At 44.9% G+C, this 27,685-nt stretch overlaps 1 protein-coding gene across 3 annotated transcripts in view; it reads right to left on the minus strand.

The window, feature by feature from the left end:
• The window catches only part of disp1 (dispatched homolog 1 (Drosophila)), a 96,028-nt gene that overhangs the window by 55,911 nt on the left and 12,432 nt on the right, over positions 1–27,685 (minus strand). For 2 of the 3 annotated variants that reach the window (XM_087852268.1, XM_087852263.1), the window contains exon 3: positions 9,844–9,921. The gene's annotated coding sequence lies outside the window, so the exon portion shown is untranslated. Of the gene's footprint in view, positions 1–9,843; positions 9,922–24,511; positions 24,680–27,685 lie in introns of those variants that run through there. The other variant, XM_087852264.1, reaches the window with a different exon arrangement.

Here is a 27,685-nt window from a genome sequence, read left to right on the forward strand (position 1 = left end):
ATCAAGTCGAGATTTGCACCAAGAAAAGCCTTAAAAACAAAGTGTCTCATAAACGTGCAGCTCTCTGGCAGGCAGCACCTCGATCTCTGCCAACCCTTCATACTTGACCATTTCACACCATATCTGACGTGTTAGTGTTTCATTATGGACATCTGCCAACAACAACCTTACTGGGCCAATTAACAGGCCTGCAGAGCGCCGCGGCGTGCAGGCAGGCGAGCGGAGCTGATGATTAGATTTACTCGTTGCCTTTGTGAAATGTGCTGATTCACCAGTTTGATGAGTTTCCTGTCACGCAGCATCACATCAGCCAGAAACGTCAGAAAGCATCACTCAGCAAACTCTTCAGCAAGCTTCCACATGTGGAGGAGCATTTTGACAGTCCTCCCTCTACATACTCAAACGCCACCATTAAGCACTCAAACGTCCAACGTGGCCGACGCGGCCAACGCGTCCTCCTGCAACATCCACGTTTTTACATTAGCACAACACAACGTAGCAGCCAGCACAGCCAGCACCCTGCAGAGCTGCAGGAAGGTTTAACTGCCCTGATTACTGCTCATATTGAACATGTGGGGAAGCACCTGCTCACCATCCTCTGTTACTCACTTAAGCAGGTGTTTCCTTGATCGTATATTACGTGACACGGCGGTGCAGCTGCACGCATGCTCCTTGAACACTGCTTTGTAAATGCACAAGTTCTACTTGCAGCGTGACGTGTCCCTTCAGCCGTCTGCTCTTTCCCCTCCTCTACATTTTGCTCCGTCTTACTTCCTGAAACTACACCGCACAGCCAAACTATTGGCCATCTGTGTCACCGGCTTCAGGCTGTTTACGTCGCTTGGAGGCTGATGGTGCACGGGAACAGAGACCGCCTTCAGCACCTCCCACCAACAGGTATTAATTGTGATGTAGCGTCCTGGAGTTTGATCTTAATGAGCAGAGATGGAAACAACATGAGATCGTTTTTAACAACACATTAAATAACTGTTTGTGTACGGTGGCACCATCAGCTGTTGGCATTTAGCCTAAAACATGGCGGCGCGGCCTCAGCTGCAGGCTTGTAAGAAACTCATTAAGAAGAAGTAGAAACACCCTCCCACATATATGATGCTGTGCATCACTTTCCAGCCAATGGTTGGACATCTCCTCACACACAGCAGGTAACCCTCTGGTATATTTACTGCATTGTTGGCAATTAACAGTTGTCTTTATTCCCACGGCTTCAGCTTCTCCTGTCAACGTTGAGGTAAATGTAACTCAGACCTGCACAATAAGCAGTTAACTTTGGCTGCATGAATGTGGCAGAAAGGCAGAGTGGGTGTTTTTGACCCTGTTGCAAGAGCAACAGCCCATCGTCAGCATCCACAGCAGGAAGAGACTTGCAGCTCAGAACAGGACAGACACGTCTTTGTGATGAGGAGAGAAATCTTTTACAAGCTGGTCACCAAATAGCTGAGTGTGCAATAAACAGACAGCACACAAGAGCAAAGTGCACCAAAGTTGGTTTGACAATGACAGCCAGCTGCGGGGTTGCAGACCTGGTCCCAAGATTTGAAATCAACCATTTCGAATGGCAACAGCATCACGAGCTCGACGCACACAGTCGCAATGATCTGGTCTGTAACCACGGCTCGGAGTGATGGAGCCACACTGGTGATCCAGAGACACGCAGCTGTAACAGTTACAGATTCATGCACTCAAACCTTTCACAGCTTTTGCTTTATTTATCTGGCTTCAGCTGAAAAACACGGTGAGCATATTTGAGCTTTTAAGGAAGAACAGCTGTATCTGATGCGAGTGTTCGGCCCATGAAGAATATTATTTGCTTCCTTTTGTCTTTAGTTCGACACTTCTTGGTAACAAAATGGAGAAACAGAGAGGAGCTCAACCTCTATCATGAACTAATGGTTAGTACAGAGAGACGTGAGGCCTTCACTAAAACATCCTTCATGTAAAAACTGAACATGAGTTGATGAGTTCTCAGACAAACTCCACAGTTTTCAAAGAGTCTGATGGTTAGTCCAGAGCAGCCGGACGTTCCTGTGACAGGACAACTTGCAGAGTGTTTATTGGCTGATTCTTGTGCTTCCTGAAGCCTCTTTGAGCCTCGACTGACATCAGCTGATCTGTCAGCCTTGCGTGAGCTCTGCTCAGAGCGTCTTTCTCCTCTGAGCTGGCCATTGTTGTGGGGGCTGATAAATATTTACTCTTCCCAGCTTGGCAGGGAAAGGGGGTGGGGGTGGTGTGTGTGTGTGTGTGTGGGGGGGGGGGGGGGTGTCCCATTGTGGCAGAGGGGTCAGAGAAGCTGACAAGACAGTGGGATCCTTCCTCCCCACTGCCACCTACACTCAATACACCGAGCTGTGAGCTGTGACAGATCCACTGCCACTAACCGACTGTGCTGGTGATGTCAGGACAACACAGCGAAGAGGATCCACAACAGGACACGACGCAGAGTGAAAGAAGCACTGATGTTATTAATGCGTCGCTCCAGGCTTCATCGCCACACTTACCCAGACAAAAGGAAGCATCTTTCCAAGCTGGAACAAAGACGGAGGAGCAGCCCAACTGACACTGTCGAAGCAGTCACGTTGGTTCATACTGTAACTACAGTTACAATGTAACTACAGTTACATCGGTTCATACTGTAACTACAGCTACAATGTAACTACAATTACATTGTAGCTGTAGTTACATTGTAGCTGTAGTTACATTGTAGCTGTAGTTACAGTGTAGCTGTAGTTACAGTATGAACCAATCAGGCAACAGGAACGGCTGCAGGTCTGTGGAAAAGCCACAGAAAGGTCAAACCCCTACACCTGTTCATATTTGGATCATCTACGTCCATATCTGTAGGTATACAGCTGTACTACGTCTAACTGCTGTACATACAGGCTGTGTCCTGTACACCTCATGTTCACATACAGGTCAGCCAGGTGTCAGACAGACCTACAGGTGTTGTTGCCTGCTACAAAGCTAAAACAGCTAAAACCGCCTCAGTGCCTGAAACAATAAACGGAGCTGAGATTTGCTCTGAAGCGCTCACCGTGCTTCACGTCATTTCCTCTCCTGTGCCAGGATAAAGATGTCAGAAACCAACAGTCACGTCACCAAATCCTTGCCCAACATCCAGAGGCGTATCTGAATGTTGGGCTTCTCGCCCTCGTACTGCGCGGGCTTTTCCAATATAAAGCACCTTAAGCCCACTGTTTTTGTGATTTTGAGCTATATGAATTTAATTAAATTTAACTAAAACTTGTGATTCACGCACAGCAACAAGGTGAGTGTACGGGACTAATTGCTAACAGAAGAACAGCGATTACACTCAGTGAATGTAGTTAAATTTAGGCCTGATGATTTTCACAGCAGCGTAGCAAACTACTCGACAAGCAGGAGGGAAACTATTAAACATCCAACAGAAAACTGATGAAGAGCATTCCCCTTCAAATTAAAAGTTGAACTTTTGAGTTAGTTGCTCCATTTAAACAGAGTTTGTATAGATTTTAAAATAGTTTTATGTTAAACATCAGTCCTGTTTTGGAGGAAGGACGGTTCAGGGTTTAAGTAGTCATCATCGTGGGCTCATTTTTATTGGATCACGGGTGAAGGACAGACACACATGGACTGCTATCTCTAAAAAGGACAAAGTATGATTTAAGTAACTCAAAATGATGCTCAGGAGACTCAAAGAGAAACTCCCCTCAGCTGCCGCCCCGTGTGGGAGTGAAGAGTGAGGGGCAGGTGAGTGCAATTAAGGCCAAGCACCGCCCCCAATCAAAGGTGAGGAAAAGAAACAAGCTGAAAGGTGAGCCTTTACAACAAGCCCACTTAATAGTTGCACAAACCACAGACACGTGGGAGAAGTGCGTGCTGAAGTGACTCAAACTTGTTTTAATGAGCAGACTCTGTGTGGCCTCTATATTAAAAGTCAGAAAGATTATCCGAGCTAAGCTCAGTGGCCAACAACACTTCACACACAGCAGGGAGGATTGGGGTTTGCCAATAAGAGCCACATGTTGCTGTCACCAAGATGGTGGCAGTGAAACTCGAGGCTTCAAACATCACTTCCTGTCACAGTGGCTGCATCCATCTTTAATCCAGGGGCAGCACAACTAAAACGCACAAATATCCGTCCTGAACCTGAAGCACAAATATCCAGACACACCCATCAACACACAGATCCATGTTCTTCAGTATGTTTCGTCTCTGAAGCTGGACACTGGATGGAGATCCCGTCACACCGCACTGGGACGAGTACATATGTAAGCATGTATTAAACGTGTGCTACATAACCATTACTCTCCATGCAGACATTTGGATCCAACATCTGGTACAACTCCATCTGTATTGGTGATTTCATCCGCATCATTAAAGTCCCATCCAGTAAGTATGTTGTATGTTTTTAATAACCTCGTGAGATAAGGCCAGATATGCCTCACATTTTTCATATTATTGCAGGAAATGCTCAGATATGCGAGTAATACATGATTTCATCAGGATCCTTTTCAGATGCACATGTAACATCTGATGCTTTAAAAACAGACCCAGCAGAAACAACAAACACACATATTCAAGGATTCATTTGTCTGATCGTAACAGGAATAAACGACTCTTCACGGCTTCCTTGTTTAAAGACGTCACTACAGCAGCTCGCGTTCTGGCAGATGTTGTAAGTCGGATCCTGACACAAGCCGGAGGGAAATCTGCGTCTCGGGATCGAACCGGGGATCTTGTTAGGCAACAAGAAATCACAACCCCCCCCTGGACTATTGAGCTTCAACGGCTCCAAATATCTGGAAAAACTGAACTGAGAACTTCCAAAGCATCGATTATTGATCACCAACCAAGATCAGAACCATCCAACATGTTTCAATATCAGCAGTTTCTCACACACGTTTTCCTCTCAGGCTTCATTACACAGAGGAAGGTTCATCATAAATCAAACTCCGCATATTTCAGGAAAATCATATTCTGGCCGGAGAGCTGCCTCCAGCTGAGCACTGATGTCACAACACCTGCATCTTGTTAATGCAACAACGTGTCCCTAACAATCACATCAAGAAACACAACAGATTATTAAAATCAACAAATCATAAAGTTTAACGAAGACATCATCCCGAGCCGTCGCAGCTGAAGCCTCTAATGAAGCAGACAGCGAGCGACCGGCTGCCAACGCGAGGCCGTCGGGCGTGAACCGGCTGCCAGAGGCAGGCGCGCTGTAGCAGACAAACATCCCCAAACCATTCATTAGGCTAATGAAGCCGATCACCCGAGGCCTCGGATGACAGAGCAGCAGTCGTTTACAACTCTCCACGATCAAAGTCAAGAAAGCTCTGTTTTGTGTTGGCTGAGGCACAACGAGTCGGCTGCCAGGCTCGGCCCAAACGCACAGTCAGCCTAGTAATCAAGGGTTCCCATGCACGAGACAGTCAACACAGCTGCTCGTGTGGGGAGGGCGGGTCTGCCGCTGGTTACTGGAAGACCGAGTGAGCAAGCTAAGAAACATTCGTCCAAAGCACGAAAGGATTTTAACGTCATCTCTGGACACCTTTCTTTGGGTTGTCTAGAGTTTGGCATTCAGACAAAACCAATGGAAGGTGGTGATGAATGGAATCATTGTTTTGGTGAACATGAGCCTTAAAGGTTTTCTTGCTAGCTTTTAAGGATGGATGGTCCCCAAAACATCGCTCACATTAAAAATAAAAATAGCAGGAACCACATGAACCATCAGAGACACGTAGGCATGCTGAGACCATTCGGTTGGGTTACAGACTAAAGGATTAGCTACCGTCATCAGTTATCACACGTCACAGTGTAAACACACAAAACAATGAAAACACGGCTAACTGACATTATTGGGCTCTAACACTCTGCTTTCAGCGGGGCAACATTTATTTAAGAAAGCGAGATGGAGAGAATGATGTTAAATATACTTCACTAAAATTACAATCAATTTCTTTCCACAAGTCAAAATTTAAACAGTGCAGTAAAATGTGCTCCAAGTAAGAAAGGAAAAAGTTGAAGGACGACAATAAAATAATATCAGTATATGAGAATACAAAGTTTGTTTTCACTTTAAGTGAGAACGCTGAACCAAAAGTAACAAGCCTGCGTTAAAAACAGCAGAAATCTGTCAGAAAAATAAATAATAAAGTGCAGATTACAGTGTGGTGGTTGCTGGTGAACGGCAGATGACATTGTGACAAATACTATGTTACAAAACTACAAAGGAAATGTTCACAAAATGTTATTATGTTTCACAAGAAACCTCAAAACACATTTCAAATCTTCTACAGCGCAAAACAGCCAAAGGCAGCTTGCAGAGGACAGTAATGCCTGTCTGCACATCATCATTTTAAGTCCCTGCCACAGTCGGCACCGCCGTTGTTTGCAGTTTGTCTGTGTTGTACTGCTGAGGTAAAACTGAGCAGCTTATCTTGGTAACAAATCTTGAATAATAGCTCATTAACCTTTAGCTTAAACTTTAATTTAAAAGAAATGAGAGTGCACATAGATCCACAAAGACAGAGCATCATCTGTTGCATCAGCAGAATAACTGAGCTACAGTCTGTTACATTTTGTTTCAAAGACATTTGTTTCTTGTGCTAACTAAGATCTTTTGTTCCGACCGTGTGTTTCTACCAGAGCTGCCACACATGTTCCTGCACGCTGTGGCTCATGCAGTAGACTTAATACTACATTAACAAGAGAGGATATCTGTGGATTGCTTTGGTGTGGAAACTCTGACTTTAGCTCCGGTTCTCAGTCTGATGAAGCTGTAGCCTCCCACAGATATGATGGGTTGGCGGGTGGATGATTTCCGGGCTCAGCGCAGGCTTGGTGGTGGAGGACTAAGTGGGATTTATACTTTTGCGTTAAATCTGCACCATAGCTATGCTGCAATAGCAAAGCTTTCAGAAAGCCCACTTTTTAACCTCCTGAGACCTGATGGGGATTTTTGTTTCTAACAAAATCAGAGCCACAGATGAGGATATTCGTTTAAAATTTCAATAGAACAGTAGCAGTAATGTCCTCGTAAGTGGACATCAGGCCCTTGTAGAGCAGAATTGAGTATTTCAGAATCAGAATCGTGTTTATTGCTATGTGCACAGACACATACAAGGAATTTGGCAGATGGTGACTCTCAAGCACAGCAATGTAAATCACACACGTGTCTATATATACACATTACACATGCATACACATGCATACACATGCATACACATGCATACACATGCATACACATGCATACACATGCATACACATGCATACACACAGAGCTATGACCACAAATCACTGCAAATGTTTTGAAATAAAAATGAAGCTTCGTTTGCACATCAGCGCAGCCGGAAAGCCATTTTAAAAATATCACAAAGTGAGAGACGAGTTTTTCCAAGAGCAGCCATGAACCCATCATAGGGGTGTGGGGGGGCCCTGTGAGCCATGGATAAACAGCCTGTACCTCACTGACCAGCTGTAGCGCGGTGAAGAACAAACATCCTCCCCTTCAAGCTTGTCTGAACTCGCCGTACAGAGGCGGGGAGATGAAGAGGTCCAGCAGTGCTGCGTCACAGAGCAGTTCTTCCCTCCGTGCATGTTTTCCTTATTAGACTGCTCGTGGTTACAGGACACTGAGGGTCCCAACTTTTCCCATTCTGATTGTTGGTTAGAGCAGCGGTGCCCAACCCCCGGGCCTCGGACCGGACCGTGAGTCGTTTGGTACCGGGCCGCGAGAGTTGAGGCTCAGGTGTGAAATGTATAGTTTTCAGGGTTTTTATCGGTTTTCAGTGTTATTTTGTTATCGTTTTGATCGTTTACTTGGTTTTTCTGGGTCTTTTCACGTGTGTTATGAATAAATCTTCTTTTTTTCAGTACCTGTACTAGTTTTATTTTGTTGTATTTATCTGCGACACCTTAAAGGCCGGTCCATGAAAATATTGTTGGGCATAAACCGGTCCGTGGCACAAAAAAGGCTGGAGACCGCTGAGTTCGAGGTTCCTGCTTTTAAATGGTTGCTGACGTGACGTCATGCAGTAAAGCTGAGATTAGGAGCTCGTGACAAAAATGCTGCACTTGAATTGGAAAAAGCCTGATTAAACACCAGCTTACCGTTTTGTTGTGGACATCGTTATCACTACCTTACAGAAAGCAGTTACTGATCCAACAGCACCCTCAGACAAAGTGCCAAAAACAACCCCCCCGGGGGCCACATGAGGCTGACTGACACCGTCAATCCTCCATCATGTTAAACATGTTTATAGGCAGCTACAAATAACCGTGTGGTTTATATCACTGACTTCCCTCTTCATCAGCTTCTTCATCAGCTTCTTCATCAGCTGTACACGGCTGATAAAACAACAGCAAAACAACTTGTAACAAACAAAGACACATAAAGTCTGCAGGACTGTATCCATGGTTTAATATTATCACCTGTGAGAACAATCGTGTGGTTGTAATATAATTAAATATATTGTTATCCGTGTGTGCGTGTTAATAATAAAGTGCTATTAACTATATATTTATCATAATAAAGTTATTGTGATAATGACCCAGCCTCAGCGTACTTTGAGTTACTCCCCATCTCATTATTTCAACTCTGATTCACTCGGACGCATTTTAACGGATACAGAACAAATATTACTAATTACTAATGTGGTTATTTGAACTGTTTATTTTCAGTGTGAGGAAGTCTTGAGATCGCTCTACATTTTGGGTGCCGTACCCTCATCTTTAAAGTGATCCGAGCAACAGTTCTGCAGGAAGCAGCTTGTTCCCTCGTCTGTGGTCCAGACCGTTTTCAGAGGAATATTTTCTTTTTGTTGGTTTATTTAACACAGACCTGTGAATCACCCAGACATAAAAACTACATCTAACTCGTGTCTAAACTCAACACTGTAGATTCTCCAGTTTAATCTACGAAAGGTGGAAGGTTTGTTGGAGCGATTAAAGAGGAAAGTCAGCACAGACTGAGCTCTACGGCCTGTAAAACATGGTGGGGCGTTTCAGTCAGAGCAAGTTCAAAAACACTAATTATGCATAAAAGTACCATCAGATTTTGACACTACCAATCATCTAGAAAGTATCTGATTGACCCACGGCTTCATTTTTGATATAACAATGACCCCAAACTCTGCGTGCAGTAAAAGCCTGGGCAGAAAACAAGCACAGTGCAGACCTTCATCACCGAAGCAGAGCGGGATCATCCTGACGGAGAACCGAACAAAACACGTGAGAAGCAGAGAGGCTGTGTTAAAGATGATTGTGCCAAATATTCACTTCCAAGCTCAGCTTTGTGCCTTATCTACATTCAATCAGTGCCACAGCCGTTCCTGTCTCCTTAAGCTACAGTTGCACACATCTCTGTTTCACACATCTTTCCTTTTCTATCTTCAGTTCTCTTCCTATTGTTTATATTAATCAGCATCTGAGGGAGGACAGATGAAAGGATTTCATTGCTCTTTTTCTCTTGTGACACATAAACACTTTGAATCTTTGAATCTTTGAATCTTAGTAAAACATGTTGAAGAAACATGTTACAGGTCATATGTGTGATGCACCCACACAGCTTAGTTCAGCCTGCCAGCCTTAGCTAACACCTCTGCCTCTTGGTGGGAAATATTAACATACAAACGATAATGAACATTAGCCAAGTTAATAAAGCAACACGTGGCAAAGGGAGCACTGTGCAGACTGACCATCAGTCACTTTAAACCACAGTTACTGAATGAAGGAAACGTACAACAGGACGTCCCTCAGAACTACAGTTTGATGTGAACTTCATGGTGCAGCTTTGCACAGTAAATACACATCTACAGTTAAACGCAGCGCTGCATGCCTTACCTGCAAGATGACGATGCACCGTGCTCTGCATTTGTTTATGCGGTCACACTCTCAAAGCCCTCAGAGACACCGGTCAATCTGTGGACACAGACAACAAAGCTCTGAAACACAGTACAAGATAAAAAGAAACGACTCCACTGAGTTAAAGATCAGCAGAGCAGCAGTGCTATCCATCTATATTAAATAGGAAAGACTGCTGGTGCCAATTTTGCTTGAAAATCACTGCTGGAAATAAGCTTGTCAAGGAATCCACAGAAGAAAAAATCGTTTTAAGTGTAAGACAATAAAAGAGAGTCTGGTAAAAAAAAAATGAAAACACAGAGACCGAAATAGGCAAAAGTCTGTTCCTTCCCCTCGACCTCAAAGCTGAGAGGTCACACCACTCGCCGGTCTGTTAATAAGGTCTGCAAAGGTCACGTTATTGTGAAGATCAGGCCCACTGACAGAAAGAAACGCAGCTTCATACCGCAGAGGTTTCAGGTGATGATTTAACAGGTACAGAGAAGATTAGAGGAGAAGGCCGGATCGCAGGAAGCAGGACAGGAAGGCATTATCCTGCCCCGTGACGCCGGTCCTGGGAGGTTAGCAGGTAGCCTAGAAACAAGGTCATGATGTGACCTTGAGTATGTGCACGGGCTCAGCAGAACAGAAGGCCATTCAAAGGCAGCATATGGTTCACATCAGCAGTTACTAAGGTGTGTGTCGATGAGAAGACGAAGAGTGGTCGCCACAGAGGAGGTTAAATATGGACGAGGAGAGGAAGCTTTCAGTCCTCGGGTTAGACGGACCCATTTATCCCAACATAACAGCTTCTCCCCACACTGGAGGGGTAGCATTTACCCCCCTCCCTCTGAGAGCAGTCTTTAAAAGAAAACAATCAATCAAAGCATCGATTCTTCTCAATGAAGAACATCCTTCCTGTGTTTGTCATTTAAATACTTTAGATATGAAGACGCTCCACTGCAAATGTTAAAGATCCTTTGTCATCACGCTGTTGCCTCGTTTCCTGTTGCTGCGATCATGTGACAGCCTGTTGGTGTGGAAAGAGCTCAGACATGCAAGTATCTCACAATCAACCCCAGGTCGCCGCGAGGCCTTCGCCAAGCACGCATGCACCAATTAATCCGATGGCACGAGTCACAGTCAGCTTTCATTTCCAAAGAAGTCGCTCGAATCCAAGATCTCCCTCCAGTACCTCGCAATTTCTCCAAAATATAAAGGCAGAGGTTCCAATGCAGGGGTTCGTCACAAAAACCGAGTCACAGCTTCACAGGAACTAAATGGGACAACTCCCAAAATTCCTACCTTTTCACAATTGTGAAAATGTTCCTTTGAACTGCTGAAGACACTGTGTTGATTCAGGGGCAGAATCCTTCCCCCTAAGCCGCTATTTGCTTTAGCGGCGATGACACAAGGGGAGGAATTTGAGCAATGCGTGAGCATCGTAGGCTCCTTTCCTCTGAGGAAAAACCATCTCCAGACAAGTCGGCACTCTTTATTCCCGCTTTGGTTCCGGGTCAGCCAGCCCCGACTGACAGTCAACATTTGTGTTCCTGCATTGTGCAAGACAGACGTGCTCAAACTAGGACTGCTCACTTATTCTGGTCACCACCTGAAACTAAACTCAAACCCCTTCATACATTCATGCAAGCACTTTGCTTCCAACATTCACGCACCAATGAAGGCGTCAGGAGCAATTCAGGATTCGATATCTCGCTAAATGTTACCCAAGGATGCTTTGGCACAACACTGCCCCCTCCCTCCACTTTATTTAGAATATAAGACAAAAATAATCAGGCCCCATCTTATCTTAATGACCTTGTAGTACCATATCACCCTATCAGAGCACTTCGCTCTCGCTCTGCAGGCCTACTTGTTGTTCCTAGAGTATTTAAAAGTAGAATGGGAGGCAGAGCCTTCAGTTTTCAGGCCCCTCTTCTGTGGAACCAGCTTCCAGTTTGGATTCAGGAGACAGACACTATCTCTACTTTCAAGATTAGGCTTCAAACTTTCCTTTTTGCTAAAGCATATAGTTAGGGCTGGACCAGGTGACCCTGAATCCTCCCTTAGTTATGCTGCAATAGATGTAGGCTGCCGGGGATTCCCATGATGCATTGAGTTTTTCCTTTCCAGTCACCTTTCTCACTCACTATGTATTAACAGACCTCTCTGCATTGAATCATATCTGTTATTAACCTCTGTCTCTCTTCCACAGCATGTCTTTATCCTGTCTTCCTTCTCTCACCCCAACCAATCACAGCAGATGGCCCCGCCCCTCCCTGAGCCTGGTTCTGCTGGAGGTTTCTTCCTGTTAAAAGGGAGTTTTTCCTTCCCACTGTCGCCAAAGTGCTTGCTCATAGGAGTCGTATGGTTGCAGGGTTTTTCCTCTGTATCTATTATAGTAGGGTCTACTGTACAATATAAAGCGCCTTGAGGCGACTGTTGTTGTGATTTGGTGCCATATAAATAAAATTTAATTGAAAATTAATTATTTCACATTGATCAGCTTTAAAGAAAGGGACAGATCCACACTCACAGGCTGCTTTCTAACCATTTAGTTGTAATTTTATTCACTTTGGGCCCAAAAAGGATGCTGACCTTCGTGAGTGGTGCTTAACCACAGGCTACAGGTTTGACTGGACTTGTCCTGGAGGAACTCGTCTAGAGTACACCTGGCTCTTTCTTTATTTTCACAGATGATGGAAATGAGTAAGAGGATTCCAGCAAGCTTACTGGGTTATTTGGCACAAATGAAGGTTTTAATTGTCCCGTCAGTGTGCTGCTTTCAAGCATGAAATGAAGAGCATGAAATGCTCGAGTACACTCTCTTCTCTGTGCGATGGGACGGACTCAAACCCGAGCAGCCTTTCAACGATTGGCACTTTGCAATCTTCACTCGGTCTCCCTTTCTCCTTGGCTGAGGTTTTCCACGGGCAGGTCAATAAGTGGACTTTGCAGCGACGCTCTGTTTCACAACTACTCCAAAGTCAAGGAAGAGAGAAGCGCGGCAGGCTGTGCAAGCAGATTAGTGACTTCTGCAGTTTATGGATGCCAGCCAAGAAGCATCGAGCCTCTCTCCACTTGTGCCTTTTTCCAGCTGTTCGATCCCATGCCACACATGGAAATCGCTTCTGAAAGTCACACAGGACGCCACACAGGACGCCACACGGGACCAGGAAGCGTTTAAATGGCAACAACATTAAAAGAAGAAGAAATGATTACGTCTGAATCAAATGACATGCGGATATCAACATGGGAGATCTCCAGCAATGAAAGCAGCAGTGGAGAGCGAGACAGGAAAGGGAAGAGCGAGACCAAAACAGGCTGTGTGTGTGGGGGGGGGGGGGGGGGGGTAGTCTGAACCAACGAGACCTTTAGCTTTAATCCCATCACTGAGTTTAAAAGCCAACCTTTACACGCTCTGAATACTTGGACCAACGTGCTGGAGCCACAGATGAATACCCACATGTATTGTATTGCAAAGTGCAACAACAATAAAGCCCTTCTGATTCTGACATGCACAGGCAAGCACGCACTCACCCACATGCACACCTGCCACCTGCTGTGGGCGGAGCATTTATTCTCTGGCCCAGATAAACAGCAGGCTGGGATTCAGAGATCACAAAAGTGCCATTTCTCTCAGAAATGTGAGGAGAGCAACAAAGATTCCTCTTCACTGGGTAAAGTTACCCACTTCATACCTTTGTTTTCATATTGCACAACTTTCATGACAGTTTCTGAACTTTTCATTGATGCATAAGGTGCCAGATTACGGTATCAGTGAGAGGGAACCGTCACGCTCGCCGTATACACCAATCAGGTTTGAGCACTGATAGGTCACATAAATAACATCATGGCACCTGTTAGTGGGTGGGATATATTCGAGACCAAGTCAATATTTTTGCCCTCAAAGTTGACGTGTTGGGTTTAGGTGTTGGAAGCAGGAAAAATGGGAAACATGAGGGTTTAAGTGACTTTGACAGGCGGACGAGCTTTAAATGTGTAACCTGTGTTATGTTTTTAAGGGTAAACTTACCTTTTAACCTCTGGCAGTTCACCACTTTTACCTTTGTACCCTTTTAACCTTCATTCGTCTAAATGACTTGAATTGCAATAAATAACTGGAAACATTGGGGTGTTGTAATACTTTTGACCACTAGTGTGTATTATTATACGGACTTTGGACTTTTAGTTCTTTCACAGGTGAACGAGACTGCAGACGAGTTTTCTCTGAATGGCTCTGCAGCGCAGGGCGAGTTCAGCCATTCAACAGAGGCGTCACACTGAGCCAGCTGAGGCACCTCCTGGTCCAGGTGTTCAGGAAGGCCAGCGAGCAGACCCAGCACTCACAGAGACATCGTCTCTCTTGACCGTCCTTTTAACGCCTCAGTGTTTCCTGGATACGCTGAAATTTTCAAACAATCATTCATAATGCACCACACTTTTCAGTTGCAATCTATTCGTTTTTCAAATGTTAATTTGTGATATTTTAATAATAATGAACATATTTTTGATATTTCCTGCCATGTTTCCATATTTTTAACATCAGTTTTCTTCGTGGTCGATGTACTGGAGTCCTCGACGTGCCGTTGGCAGGAGACCAACGTAACGTGACACAGGTGGCCATGATGTTATGACTGATTGGTGTATCAATGACTCCTGTGTTAAGATGGATAACTTATGGCACGATACAAAAGATAGCTTTGCCTCTATGGACAGTTCACGCTCCATCACAGCTGAGAGGTTTGTGTTCTTATAGCTGGATGCTGAGGGGCGGAGTCTGCGAGACCTCGTCCACAACGAACGTCTTCTCTGATGTTCGTGCTCTCCGAGCCTTTTAGAGTTAGCAGTAATGAGTCGATATGTCTCCGCCACAGAAAGTAGAGCTGCTGTCAGCTGTCAGGGTCGAAGCCCGTATCACACTAAGCTAACGGTTTCTGCATAAACACAGCTTTTACTTTTTCTCCATCACACAAACCACCAAGGACGAGTGCAGCTGCAGACACACCTTCCTTCATGCTTAAACTTGTCGAACAGTCCAATAAAAGCACCCTTGTTGGCTTTACATCAGTTTTGCATCACGATTACAGTAACAAGCGCCGACGCCGTGAACGCCAGGAAAACATCTGAGGTCACCACCTCTGCATCAGCCCCGTCTCGCAGCTGCTCGCTGTGTGAGAAGGGCTCGAGCGTCGTGTTAAACTGGTAGCATCTCCATAGAAACAGAGCTGGCTCATTAAACAGGAAGAACAAGTATGTTTTAGCATTTCTGATTTACAGGTGCATTCCTTACTGGGTTAACTGGGACATCGTCACTGACGTGAAAGCCCCAGCAACTCACCAAATAACTGTCCTGACATGCTTCTTATTGGCCCACGAAACCCAGCGTATCATATTGTTATCATATTGTTATCATATTGTTATCATATTGTTATCTTATTGTTATCATATTGTTATCATATTGTTATCTTATTGTTATCATATTGTTATCATATTGTTATCTTATTGTTATCATATTGTTATCATATTGTTATCATATTGGTGCTGAAATGTCTCTGGTTGGTCAGAACACTTTTCTATGAGAACAATGAAGCCAGCAGTGTCGTGCCGCCTGTGCCTGAGAGTGCTCACACACCCACGAGCAGCAGCGTGCTCGCAACGATCAGGCAGACAGAGCTCTGATGTCACATGAGGAAAGGTGCTTCTTGTTTCTGTTTCTGCAGTGAGATGATGGATGGGTGAACGCGCAGGCGGAGAATGCGGCGTTGCAGCCGTGCAGCTGTTCCTGTGTGCCTTCGCACTATTACTGTTTGTGTTCCCAGGATGGATGAACAATGCGCTTCCAGGTCAGTCTCTAACTTGCCCTCTCATTACCGAAGGTCATCCTGTTGGAAACACAGCTCTGACCTCTCATGGCAAAGGTTACTCCGGGGAAAAATGGGGGGAGGGTAAAAGTGGAGGCAGAGAAGGAAGCGGAGCAAGAACTTGCTCACCTTGAGGGAGCGGTTCATCCAAGTTTTATCTGGATTTATTTGGCCTTTGTTGAGGCCAACAACAACAATGTGATTTCAATTCTCCCAAAAACCCCCTTTTAAGATTTTCTTCAGTTACAGGCCCCCCCCCGGGGGGTGAATGCCTATAGATGGCATTGCTCTTAGATCCCAGCGAGCTCATTAGCTCTGACCCGCTGTTGTGCTCACTCAAACCAGACCGACGACGTGATCGGGGGGAAATTCGGGGGGGGGGGGCATTGGAGCCTAAAACACTTCCTGTAGTTAAGCCTGGAAGCAAAACAGAGCAGCTCCACAGATGATGGTGAGAAAACAAGTGATACCAAAGAGTGCTGAGATGCTGTCAGTGTACTCGAGACGATCATGTACAGTCGACGTGAACACGGTGGGGGGGGGCTGTTTGCTGGTTTCAACATCTGGATCTTGTACTGCACGCCTCTGGAGTTTCGTTTTTTTGACAGCCGTCCTCTCAGCTAAGCAACGACCCTGCTCCCCGTCCACCCACAGGGCTTGTTCTTCTTTCCTCCCATCCTTCTCCTTCAGGCCCATGTGAAAAATCCCAATTATCAGAAACATGAGACGTACAAACGGTTGGACGTGAACTTGGAATTTGCTTTAAAAAGAAGGGAAAAGCCGCCCTTAACAAGGGCCATGCTGAAATGTGATTGAATGCGTCAGCAGGTCGTAAAAGGCCCCCTCAAGATCAACGTAATTATGAAAGCTTTATGTGGAGGACTTTCCGGACACGGGAATGACCAGCAACAGGATGAGGAGGAGGGTGCTGCAGCATTATGTTCCACCAGCAGAGCCAGTAGGTGAAGAACAAGCAGCTGCCTGCCATCAGCAGCTAGAGTAAAAGGGGAGGGGGAGGCAAGACGGCACGAAGAAAAGAGGCTTGTAACACCTGCAGCAGGGTGCCACGAAGTTTCCCGAGGTTTGTCCGGCCTCTCCGCGATGCACTCTATAAATCCCTGTGATTAGCTACTGTAGCCGGGCTAAGGGCCACTTAAATCCACCCCACAGGGGAAGTTGTAGTGACCTCCTACCTTTGGAAATGTGATGATTAGAAAAACAAAGCACTGATTCTGTAACCGGAGAGGATGGGAGGAGGAAGGGTGTGATGGAGGTGTATGGGAAGAAGAAGTGCGCGTGACAGTGCGCTACAATAATAAGCAATTATTTGACAGATTCAGGAGAATCGGGAGAAATAACTGCTTGTTATTAAGCTATGAAGCAATGCTGAACCCACAGTCGATTACGCTCCAGCTTTCTGGGAAGGCCAAACAGCAAAACACGACACAGATGTGAATACAGGAGCTGAGCCAGTTTATGTCGGCAGTGTGGAAAGTGATATAGTTTGTGGAGTCCAAATACTAAATCAGCACGTTATCAAGTTTTAAATTGGGTGTAAATCAACACGGTGGTGTCACAGAAAATTCCACAACATTAACCTGAAGCGGTTAACAAACGAGGATGTGCTCGACCCAAATCACAGTTAGGCCACCAAGTGAAGCAGCAGGTCTGCAGAGGTAAACCTGCTGGGATGGCACAGCTCAGGCCAGATCACTGCTGCTGACAGAGGCCAGACACAAGAGCACCCACGTGGGACAAACTGCATTTCTGCACAGCAAGAACAACATGACCAACAGACGCCTGTGAAGAATATTTTGCAATAATTCCTAGATCTGTGTAGGGCTGGGCCACATCATACCGTTCACGGTAACACCGGTGTAATGTTGGGCAGCGACAAGAAAATGAAATATGGGATAGAATATGGGTAAAACAGGCATGCGCGGTGCCTTTGTTTTTGTACGCACACGGTGTTTTTCGCAGAATGAGAAGAGTGAAAGTGGATCGTTGAATGAAACAGATGAACCTGAACTGGTTTGTAAAATGCTGCAGCTTCACTGGTGTGGAACTGGTTTAGCTTTCGTCAGATACACAACAAAGCACTATTTTTGGTAGCGCATGCTAGCGGGCCGTCGTTATTACCGTGTTGTTTGGAAAATACGCCCACTTAAAATCATCCTTTGATTTTTCTGAAAGTCGACAGAGCCCCTTATAATCCCGTGTGCCTTATGTATGAACTCTGGTTGTGTTTACTGACCTCGAGACGATTTTATGTGCACGGCGCTCGAAAATCTGTCAGATGTTTCAGTACGACTTTGCTAAGCTACGAAGCCGCACCAGTGTTGCCAACTCCTCAGTAAGGAAAATCGCTATTGGTTGTCCTAAAAGTCGCTAGAAGTCGCTAAATGACGTCATCACCTAATTTGCATAATTGGTCATGCTAATGTAATTGTAATCTATGTTGTTGGAGAGAGAAATAACATCGTGAAAGACACATAAAGTGAGTAAAAAACGTCCTAAATGCATTTAGAATTTATTTAGAACTACAAATTAAATTTATTTTAGCAATTATTGTTTTTTTAATGTCACAATTCCAACCCTGCTCCTTTACCCGGGCTTGGACCGGCAAAAGTGACCCGAAATAGGCACTCTGGTGAAGTTACTTTGTGTGTGTGTGTTTATAAGTAGTTTTAAACCTTGTGATCCACAAAACAGCATAACAGTAAAAGAATAAAAGAAGAACTGACTGCGTTACAGCACCCGGTGCTTCTTGAGAGTAAAAGCGATATGCGCTTTCACGTCTTTTTTTTAGCGACTTTTTGTAGAAGAAAAGTCGCTAGGGGGTCTGAAAACTCGCTAAATATAGCGACAAAGTCGCTAAGTTGGCAACACTGAGCCGCACCGCTTGATGGATTGTTGGAGCATTACGGCTATCGTAGGCGGAGCCTCGCGGAGTGATACGTACTGTGCTTCAACATAATATTACTGTATTGTGTGTGTATAACCTCTTTTTAAGTGTTGTGGATGTTATACATGGTTATGCTGAGGATATGTCGGCCAGTTTCCACTGGAAATGCCTTTTGGTTAAACTGTCAGCAAAGAATTTGCATTTGCACTGTTAAATTTTTATATAACTTTAATGCAGATAAAAAACAGCTGCTTGTTTAAGTGAAAATACATTGATGGTTTTTTGCACTAATAAAGTTGTGGAGTTGTAAAGTATTTTGTCTCGTGTCAATTATGTCGTCAGTTATATCGTTATCGCAAATTTTCAAATGTATATGGTGATAAATATTTTTGGTCATGTCGCCCTGCTCTAGATCTGTGTATATATGAGGAGACAGAGATATGGCCGAACAGTCTGTGCAACACTTCACTGTGTCTTTATCACAGTTTTTAAAGTGCATCCAGGCAACACGGAAAGCAAAGCAGATCACTTTTTGGCCATTTGGGTGCATGGCTCCTTTAAGGGTCTTTTACAAAATGCATTTAAGGTCTCGTTTAATAGCACATCTATCATATTTATTGTCAATCAGTGGCAATATGACAGCAAATGCAGGCGTAACCAGAAGGAAACTCAAAGTGCCGACACAGCCAAGGCCGATGTGTACTCAGCAGTTTTAGAGAAAGTAATCCAGATGCATCCAAATTTGATGGGCCCTTCCTGTCCACGTGCTGCACCACTTCACGATTAATAAAATTCTGAGTGGTAGTTTTCCAAAAACACACAGAACAGCACTAACTAAGCAGGAAAAGGACAAAACCAGATATTGCTCACAGAATATGAAGCGGTTCAGTAACAAGTGGAAAAGATGCTTCTGTGAAAATTCAAGTCCAGAGCAGCAGAGCTTCACCTCACTACAAACACGGAGTCTGTAGTAACATTACTCTTTAGATTCAAGATTCAAGGTCAACAATACACACAGTATACAGCGTACCGAAATGTGCTGTTTTTGAGTCCTTCGGTGAGTAAATAAAGCTAGTCAAACTAAAGCTGAGACAATAGAGTAACAGAGTGATTAAATCAGATTTAATACAGAAAAGTATATAATTCATTACATTTTTATCTAAAATTGCAATCTTTTTGCTTTTATCACATTAGAAACAAAGTATCTTTAGGTTTCAGATTCTGAGACATTACACCCGATGAACCAGTTTTCTGACACTCAGCAAAAATGAGTCTATAGATGAACTGATAAAAAGGGAATAACCGTAGTATAAACTGGCTAAACCACACTACGGTGCTAATGTTAGCCACACTGGGCATTTCCTTCAACATTTAGGAGATTAAGGGCTAGGGATACCGCTGTCGTCTTCCACACAATATTGCTGGATGACCTGTAAACAATAGCTGCTGTAACAGCCGTTGACATGTCAGTGAGCTGAGCTGAATCCTAGTTAATAATGTTACCCTCTTTCAAAACTTAAAACAGAGTTTCTTACTCGCAGTAGCTTTTTTCACAGCTCACTGAGCTCAGCTCCTTGTTGAAGACTCAATACTGCCCTCTGGTGGCATGTGTGTGCACTGCGCTACATTACCTGATATTCAGAAATACACTTTAACATGTCCTATATGGCCCATGACTTAATCTAATCCTTGGCCTCTGTGATCTTTCAGAAACACTCGTGTGGTGCTCATGCACTCAGAAAGTAGTCGTGCAGGTTTGTCGTCGATCTGAAAACAATACAAACGAACAAAAGACCAGATCGACATTAACAAGCCTCAACCCTCCAAGTCAAACTTAGAAAAAGGCATACCTGTAAGTGTGTTCAAAAACTACAAGGACAGCTAGACAATCACGTATTGTCTCACACACACATACACAATGCAGTTGAATGCTCTTGACAGCAGAGGACATCCGATGAATCGAGTGAGACTGCGCTTGGTGACGGGGTACTCGGGCCTACAGCTCTGCAGGGCGACGTAAAGCTTTGACATCCAGAGACGTGTGCATCCATCTGTGCATGCAGGGACTCTGATGCATTCACACAGGCAGCTCTCTGGCTGTAAGCCACATGTTGCAGAAAGGCTTCTAAAGAAGACAGCAAAAAAACAGACTGGTCCCTTTTCTATGGAAAGGAACGATTTAATTAACTAAAAAGGAAGATCTAAAAAAAAATGGATCCATATGTAGAGGGTCATTTCATTTGCTTGTGACCCCATCTTCCCACGGGACAATAAAAAGGGTAATCCAACATATGTTGCTTTTATTAATGTTCTGGTGCAAACATTTATGTCTGCTAAGTTTGAAGGAAATTACATATTTTATGTTTCCAGTAAAAGCAATTTGTTTGGGGGAACATGGGAAGACCAAGTAACTGGCACGAGAACAAAAATCTCAATGAAAAACAACAACCGACAGAAAACACGGTAATGGACCTACTGTTGGACTGCCAAGAGATATTTATAGATGATGCAGTGCAAACCAGCAACAGCAGTGAAACACTGCTAAATACTGAACACCCTGGGGTAAAGAAAAGGTGTTAAGCGCCACCATAAAACATGCCGTTTCTGTCACTGCTCCCACTCTGGGTGGAGACATGAGGTGCCAGTAACAGCTGGAGTAAAAAAACAACTCTGCATTTTAGTTCCCAACTCTATTAAACATTTAACCTAAATGAAGCTGCCATTCAAATCTGCAGGACACACTGTACCTCAGATCACCTGCCCAATGTCCAAGGAGCACTTAAAGCACATTAATTCAACATAACATAAAATCTGACAGCAGATTAAAATCAGTGTTGTGATAATCTTTCAGCTAATGTTACTTTATTCTGAATTTAAGTGTTTGCTGGAGCCAAGACCTTAGGTTTGGATGCAGGGATAATAACACTTAAAGAGCTCACAGAACAACTGAAACAGGCAAAGTCTTTCCCACAAACATTACCTGGGCAGGCTGCCCGTGTGTATTTAATGGCCATTGGCCACCCAAGAAAATTAGCTTTATTTATTTATTCTTATCTGTCTGAGAACAACAGCATCTGTCATCGATTTCCGAAACATAAACAATCCCGGCTCTCCAAGGTTCAGAATCCAAGTCGCTGCTAAAACTGGCCGTCCTCGGCATTATTCAGCTGTATCCATGGTGACTAGGGATGGGTATCGAAAACCGGTTCTTGTTGAGAACCGGTTCCCACTGTTTCAATTCCTTGGAATCGTTTGCCATTTTTGCAAACGATTCCCTTATCGATTCCAGTCGCCCCGAATGACGTCACCACGTTGCGGAGCGTCATTTACCTGGCAGGAAACACGGCGGCTCAAACGCTAAAAAGTTTGGTTCTACTTTACGAGAACGGATGACAACAGGGCAACTTGCAATACTTGCAAAGTAGATATTTCATTTAAGGGAGGAAACACTACGAATATGCAAAAGCATTTGCTCACAAAACACGCGGTGACCTTAAATGAATGTCGTGTTTTTAACTCCGGACTCGTGAATCTCAGCCCAGCAGCAGCGGTAACGTTTGCACGTCCTCTCCCGTTAATGCGGCAGGTAAATAATCAACTAACAGTGCATATTATGTTAGCGCGATCTGCCTTATTACAAACCTGCCATTACTGTGCGTTTAGGTGACCATGATGAGACAGAGTCTGGCTCAGATGCTGGCAGTTCTCGCTGCAGTCTACCGTAGCGTCTCCTTTCAGGCCAGGATAGACGAACGTCACCGAGCAGTGACTCAGTTTGTGGTCAAAGGCTTGCACCCATTTGCCACAGCAGATGCCCCCGATTTTCGGTAAGTGAATGTGTTTAATTGTAGGCAGGGACATTATTGGATATTCTTGTGTAATTGCTACAGAAGAATATTTATTTTATTATTTTACATTCACAATTTTTTTTCCTGGGGACCCTGTGACACCCCATTGAAGAGCCGTAGGCTGGATCTGTTAAGATCTCACTGTTGGGTTTGGCCATGTTACTCCTAAATTTCTATCTTGTTCAAAGAGAAGATATAAAACAAAGATCTAAGCTAATTGACCTTAGTGTTCTCCTTTTTAAAAAAAAAAAAAAATCGATAAGAGAATCGATAAAGAATCGAATCGTTAAACAGAATCGAAAATGGAATCGGAATCGTGAAAATCTTATCAATACCCATCCCTAATGGTGACAGTTTTCCAAATGCGTTGCCTTAGATGCATTCTCTGCGTTTCCCTTCGCGACCGTCATTCGAATGACACCATCCTCACCAGCTGCGGCAGCCAACTGACGATCGGCGACCTAATCCAGCGCCGCCGACTCTGTTGGTTTGGCCACATTTGTCGAATGGACCCGAGCCGTTACCCCCATGGCCTACTCTGGTTGACCCGCCCCACCGATTGGAGGGTGCATCGAAATGCACCAAAGAAGACACGGATGAAACAAATCCAGGATGATTTGAAGGCCCTTCGACTTGACCTCAAGCAGGCAAGAAGCATCGCCTTAGATCGAAAAGCCTGGAAGATAATCGTTGGTCAAGCAAGAGAACCTGCGGCACCTACAGCAGCGTACTGGTTGCGCTGCAGACCACCGCCACTGGTCGCCCGCTAAGGACAAGAAGATGGTGACAGCAGGGAGGAAAAACTCCCTCCTAACAAAAGTAACCAAAAAAGTGCCTTACTCTGAAAGGACAGAAGAAGAAATTCATGCGGAGAAGTGGAAACTATGAGAAAAAGATACAAGGCTCTTACATCCTACAGCCACCCAATACACATCATGCAGTGCAAACCACAGAGCCCAAGTCGTGGAGGCTTAAGAGCTGCCAACACTCGAGTGAGCGGCATTAGTAAACCTTCAGCCTCCACAGCTGCCAGCCTGAAGCTGACCAGGAGCACGCTGAACCACTCAGAGCTTCACTGCATCCACAGGACGGTGAGCCTCAGTGAAACACTAGTTAAAACACAGAAGCTGCCAATAGGTTGCCAAGGAACGAGGAAGCCAAATGTTCCTGCAGTTCAGTTAAGCTGACATGTATGGTGTGCATACTGCATGTACATCCATGCCTGTGTGTATGCATATACCGTATGCACCATATGTGATTGTTTGCATGCAGGTGTGTCCATATAACAGCTCAGCATGAAGCGCAATAAACATGCTTTTCGTCAGCTTTCATCCACATGGAAGACGGGAAACTCAAATATCTGAGTCTTCAGCAGTGGGCTGCATAAGCAAAACAATGTTTTACGCTTGTGTTTGCTTTACGTTCAACACAATTCAACTCTGATTTTTGGTTTTAAACAATGAAAATCTGCAAAAACAATGACTGTCGCTATCTAAAGGGTAGCTGTAGCTAAAGTGGCTGTAGCTCAGGTGGCAGAGCAGGTCAGCCACTAACCAGAAGGTCGGTGGTTCGATCCCAGGCTGCTCCAGTCTGCATGCCAAATATCCTTGGGCAAGATACTAACCCCGCGTTGCTCTCCGATGCATCCATCGGAGTGTGAATGTGTATGAATGGTAGACTACTGAGCACTTAGATCAGAAAAAAGTGCTTGTGTGAATGGGTGTGATTGGGTGAATGAATTAGTTGTATAAAAGCGCTTTGAGTGCTCAGACAGAGTAGAAAAGCGCTATATAAGAACAAGTCCATTTACCATTTACCATTTAAAGCTAGCAAGCAGCTAGCAAAGAGCAGAAAATGGGAGTGCGTTCAGAAACAAGCAAGAAAGAGCGTGTTTGAGAAGGAAATCCTCAGATGGATATATGAAGGAGAGAGGAACAGGTTAACCCAGCCTGCTTGGCGGGAGCTCTGCACACAGCCTTTTATTCGAGTTTATGGATGAAGCCAAGCTAATGTCTTTGTCATGTCAAACAAAAGTAATGGATGGAGCTCACCCTCTGCTGTAGCTTTCCTCCATCAGTTTCTCCCGTTTCTGTGATCTGATCCCTACAACAGCCCCTCCAGGGCTAGAAGCTCGGGCCCAGGCCTTTCTCGCTCCCTGGGAGCACCTCCCCACCATCAGAAACCCTCTCTGGTCTCTGTCACTAATGAAGTCTCTCTCAGCTGTTCTGTGGCAAGAAAGCAGATGGAACTCTGGATGATATAAAACACGACAAAGAGAAAAAGGGACCGATATCTGCTCGGTGCACGCTTTCTACACCCCCACCTCATCGTTGCATGTTTATGATACATCTCAGCTTTACCACAAACTGAGGTCAGCTGCTGGGAAATGATGGTGGCATCATGTCCTGTCATAGACTCAGCAGAGATTAGCTAAAGAAGCTCGCACTACCGTAAACTGAAATCACTGTCAAACTGAGCTGATGTGAGACTAGTGAAATTAAATTAGACCTCAGTCTCACAGGCCTAGAGACGCTCAGCGGTCACTAAAGACAAATGGCTGATGATTGGTCAGCATCCATTTATTTGGATCCAAAAATCAAACTTGGTGTGCAAAAAGCAAAAAAGTAAATTGTGCAAGTTCCTCCAGCACAATCAGTGCGAGTCCGAAGAATGTTTTTAACAAGCAAGTATCTGTACAGACTCTGTATGTCTGCTGTACAAAGACCTGAAGACACAACTTTTACTTTGAAGATCTTGGCATCTTGTCTGCAGCTGCGAGTGAACAAAGCAATTACAACAGGATTCAGTCAGTGACAACCAGCAACCACTTTCCAACTCGTTGAGGCAAAAAGTGTCTCCTGAAGTCACCGACTGGTCTTTAGCATTGCAGATGGACGACCTGGCTGCAAATTCAAATTCAAATTTTTATTTGTCACATACACAGTCATACACAGTACGATATGCAGTGAAATGCTTAGACAACTGCTCGTGACCTAAAGAAAAAAAGAGAAGGCTATGAATAAGATAGGAAATAAATATGAAAATTAAAAAGGGTAAATTTAACCAGGAAGGAATAAAATAAAATAAAATATAAAAATTAAGTTAAAAATGAAATAACTGTACAACACAAATTAGAATGAAGGGTAAATTTAACTGGGAAAGAATAAGATAAAATATATAAATTAAAGTTGAAAATTAAATAACTGTACAACAAAATACACAGTATAGAAATATATAAGAATGTATGAAGAAATATAAATATAAATATATATATACACACAATAACAGCAGCTGTACAAGTATTAACTGGAAATGAAGATAATGTCCAGTGTTGTGCAATCCACATTATATAGTGTCTTGTGCAGTGCAAATATGCTTAAAGTGGTTTAAGTGATGAAGTGAAAACAATGTCCAGAAAGTCCAGTGTGTGTAAGATCATATGTGTGGGTCAGTACTGTGTGGTGGTGTGATTGAGAGACCGTATCGCCTGCGGGAAGAAGCTCCTCCTCAGTCTCTCTGTGTTGGTCTTCAGGGAGCAGAATCGCTTTCCTGACCTCAGCAGAGAGAACAGTCCGTTGTTGGGATGGCTGAGGTCCTTCACGATCTTCCTGGCCTTGGTCCAGCACCGCCTGCTGTAGATTGAGTGCAGGTCAGGGAGCTCTGAGCGGACGGTGCGCTCAGCTGATCGCACAACCCTCTGTAGAGCTCGTCTGTCCTGCATGGTGCTGTTCCCGAACCAGGTTGAGATGTTTCCCGTCAGGATGCTCTCTATGGTGCAGGAGTAAAAGATCCTGAGCACCTTGGGGGGCAGTCGGAAGTCTCTCAAGCGTCTGAGGTGGTAGAGACGCTGTCGGGCCTTTTTCACCACGGTGTTGATGTGACAGGACCATGACAGGTCCTGCGTGATGTGAACTCCGAGGTATTTGAAGCTGTCCACTCTCTCCACTGGGCACTCGTTGATGACGGGGGTCTGGTAGTTCCTCTCCTGCTTAGTGCTGAAGTCCACTATCAACTCCTTTGTCTTACTGACGTTCAGAAGGAGGTTGTTCCTCTGGCACCAGTTCTCCAGATTCCTAATCTCCTTCAGGTAGGGCGTCTCGTTGTTGTCAGAGATCAGGCCCACCACGACGGTGTCGTCAGCAAACTTGATGATGGTGGTGGAGCTGGTAGTGGCCACACAGTCATATGTGTACAAAGAGTACAGCAGGGGGCTCAGAACACACTCCTGGGGGGCTCCAGTGCTGAGAGTGGTGGAGGCTGAGACATGTCCATCCTTACTGCCTGTGGTCTGCCAGTTAGGAAGTTGGAGATCCACTGACACATAGATGAGTCCCAGATGCTCCAGCTTGGTGGTGAGTGTGGAGGGAATTATGGTATTAAATGCAGAGCTGTAGTCTACGAAGAGCATTTTAACATAATTCCCCCTTCTAGTGTCCAAGTGAGTGAGTGATGTGTGGAGGAGATGAGAGATCGTCTGTGGAACGATTTGGACGGTAAGTGAACTGTAGTGGGTCCAGTGTGTCTGGTAGTGAAGAAATGATGAAGTCTCTGACCAGGCGTTCAAAGCACTTCATCACTACTGAGGTGGGGGCTACGATAGTCATTGAGAGAAGCAGGGTGGGGTTTCTTCGGGACAGGAACAATGATGGACTCTTTGAAGCATGTGGGGATCACCGACTGAGATCAAGAGATGTTGAATATCTCAGTGAACACAGGAGCTAGCTGGTATGCGCAGTCTCTGAGGATACGACCTGGGATGCCATCTGGTCCTGCTGCTTTCCTGGTGTTCACTCTCTTGAAGGCTCTCCTTACTTCATGCTCGGAGATGACGAGCACGTTTCCGGTGCTGGCAGTATCTTCCTGTCTGCAGCCGTTAGCGCCGCTAGCACTAGCATCGTTGGAGTCCTTAGCTGCAGCCTCGAAGCGAGCATAGAAAGTGTTCAGCTCATCTGCCAGAGTCACGGCCGTGTTCGTCATACCGGTTGTTGGTGCTTTATAATCCGTTATTGTCCTGAGTCCCCGCCACAGACTCCTAGAGTCACTCTGTTGGAGTTGTGACTCTAGTTTCCTCCCGTAGCGCTGCTTCGCCTCGTCGCACTTCCTCCCACTGTGTTGCTGTGTTGCACTTTTACAGCCAGAGTCTGCAGGACTTGAGTGGGGACGTCACAGTCCCGCCCACACACCCGCTGGTCGTGTGACCCCCGTCCCATCTGCGTTTATGGCAT

The sequence above is a fragment of the Neolamprologus brichardi genome, chromosome 15 (assembly GCF_056152115.1).
Source record: "Neolamprologus brichardi isolate AB-2024 chromosome 15, ASM5615211v1, whole genome shotgun sequence".
Classification (NCBI taxonomy): Eukaryota; Metazoa; Chordata; class Actinopteri; order Cichliformes; family Cichlidae; genus Neolamprologus; species Neolamprologus brichardi.